Genomic DNA, 3,016 nt, shown 5'->3' with positions numbered 1-3,016 from the left:
GGGGCCTCAGAGCCCCTTAGAGTGAGGAAGAGTACAATGGTCAGGGGACTTCTAGGAGTGCACAATGTGAGGTATTTCAGGTCCCCATGGCTTCCTTTGATCAACTGCAACCTGATGTTTTGGAGGGGCATGATTCTCCCCCCCACACACACAAAAAAAAACAAATTAGAAAAATTACCTGGCCTGACACATCTTGAGGTGAGTCTGTTGGGACATACTGTTTGGACTTGGGTGCTGATCCAGTGTCCAGGAACCATGTGAAACTGGGTTCTCCCTATCTGTTCAGATGTGTGTGTGTGTGTGTGTGTGTGTGTGTGTGTGTGTGTGTGTGTGGTGGCCACCCCTGGTTGTCAGTACTGTGTATGTATGTGTGCTTGTGTGTATGCATGCATGTGTTTGCATGTGCATGTGTGTGTGTCTGTGTGTGCTTCTGTCAGTTCTGCTTCTCTGTATTGATCAGTAGCTTTCTTTGATATGAGAACTCCCTGGCTTATGCTCCCTCCCATGGGTGGGGGTGCTGAATCCTTTTGCCTCTGCCAGGTTTCCCAGAGAATCCCACCCCCTAAAACCTCCAACTGTTCCATTCAGGGAGTATGGGTGCTAGCTTGTTTTGTTGCTTGACTCCTGCTCACAGTCAGGTTTGGTCCCTTTGTGAAGGAAGGGAGGGGCCAGGGCTCTAATCTAGGGTCCCCTGCCACCTAAGCAAACTGCACACAGGGAGAGAGAAATAGCTCCTCCAGGTGAGTATTCCTCTGCTCCACGCCTGCTCTAAACAGCCCTGGGGAAGAGGAAAAGTTCCCCTGGACTGAGTCCAAAGGAAACGAGAAAGTTCCACTCCTTTTTTGTTCATAATTTGTATCTCCTTTTCAACAAACACTCTGTATAATTAGAAAACTCATAATCCACCATTGCCTGAAAAATTTAGGAAAAAAAAAAAAACAAAAAACAAAAAAAAACCACCCTTGGGCCAGGGAGGAAGATTGGTGCCAGAAAACAGCCTGGACAGGACAGGTTTGCCCTTCTAGCCAACACTGACCAAGGAAACTTTAAACAATTTTTGCTAGATAGCTTAAAAAAGGAATAAAAGCAGTTTCTAAAAGATTTCATTTGTCACCTAGTTGGCCCCAGATATTAGAAGAAAAGGAAGAATTTAAACGTGTAAATAGGTTCCAGTTGTTGGAAGTAGCTAAAAGGGTGTTTAACATCAGAGAACTGTTTGAGAGACAAAAGCTTTTGCATAAACCCAAAAGCCAACATCACCTCCTGGATGATGGACACACAAATTTATAGATACCTATGAAAATGTTGGTGTCTTACCCTCTGTTAGGAAAGTATTTCCTGGCTGAAAGTTCTGCCTCTAACTGAAAGACACAAGATATCTCAGGTTGGCAGCAAAGATTCCCCAGGGGGTATGGGCAGAAACCAACCCCCCATGACTGGCCCAAGACCTATTTCCTATAATTAGTCAACTAATCAGTTCAGGTACATTCATCAGATTAAACAATACCCAAGGATCCTGGAAACAAAAAGGGAAACTGCAGACCATAATGCCTGGCATATGGAAACAGGCAGCCTGGCACCATGGCAGTCCCCCTGGAATCTCGTGCCTGTGAAGAAACCTGGGACTCTTGATTCTCCTGAGTCCAGTTCTTCCAGAGAAACAGGTGTACACTGTCTTGGACCTGAAAGATGTGTTCTTCAGCACCCCATTGGTGGAGTTGAGTCAACAGAGCTTCACTTTTAAATGAACAGACCCAGAGGGAGGTTATAGTGGAGAGCTTACATGGACCAGGTTCCTACCCTAAATTTAAAAATTCTCTAACTCTGTTTGATGGGATGCTAAATGCTGACCTCCTGCCTTTTATTGGAGGTTTCCCCCAAAAAACTGATTATCAAAGGGACCACTGCAAGAGTAACAGACCTTAGGCTACAGAAACTTAGAAAGGCCCAACTGTATATGTCAGAGGCTGCCTATGTCGGCTATCAGCTGAGAGGAGGCAAAAGGGGCCTGTCTCAGCATAAGATTGCTCCCATCATCCTTCAGCTCCCAACTCCAAAGACTATGAGGCAGGTTCAAAAGTCCCTAGAAGTAGTTAGCTATTGCCTGGATATTAGAGTTTGTGGAAATAGCAAGGCCTCTAAACACTAGCCAAAAGGGGGACACTGAGCCCCTAATCTGGACTGAGACTAAACAAAGATATCTGAGGCTTTAAAACCAGCTCTGACTTTGGCTCCAGCCCTAGCACTTCAGATGTCTCAAAACCCTTTCATCTGTCTGTCCACAACACAAAAGACAGTACAAAAGAGATTTTAACCCAACCTTTGGGCCATAGATAGGACCTGTGACATACCTGTCCAAATGATTAGACTCTGTAGCTACAGGATAGCTCACCTGTGTAAGAGCTATGGTAGCTGCTGCTAGTCTAATAAAAATAAAAAGCAAGTTAGCTCTTGGTTAGGATCTTGCACTCACAGCACCCCCAAATATAGCTGAGGCCCTCCTCTAAGGAATAACAGAACACTGGCTGTCTAATCCCTGTGTGATCAGTAATAGGCCCTATCCCTGGACTACTTTAGAGTCCCACTTGAGAAACCCACCACCATCAATGGTGCTACCCTCTTGCTTGATGACAACCAGAATGTGCTCATCCATGACAGTCATAAGTTGAAAGATGAAACCAGGTAGGTACATGGGAGCGTCAGTAGCTACTTTAACTGAAACGATTTGGGCTAATTTGACTAGGTGATGCCAGCTAATTCAGCCCAGAGAGCAGAACTGAGCCATCTAACCCAGGCTCTAGGATGAGGAAAAGAAAATTCTACCACCATATATATAAAACGCTATGCATGTCCATGGTGTGATCTATAGAAGAAAAAGAGAAGTCCACCACTGGAGGCCATTAACACCAAAGAGAAAATCTTGGCTCTCCTGGAGGCTATTTGCCTTCTCCTATTAATTGAGTCCCCTGAGGCAAGAGGTAATAGGGCTGCTGACCTGGATGCCAGGCATATAGGC

This window comes from Mastomys coucha, chromosome X (genome assembly GCF_008632895.1).
Source record: "Mastomys coucha isolate ucsf_1 chromosome X, UCSF_Mcou_1, whole genome shotgun sequence".
Taxonomy (NCBI): Eukaryota; Metazoa; Chordata; class Mammalia; order Rodentia; family Muridae; genus Mastomys; species Mastomys coucha.
The sequence above is the reverse complement of the archived record's forward strand: the minus strand, read 5'-3'. Positions refer to the sequence as shown.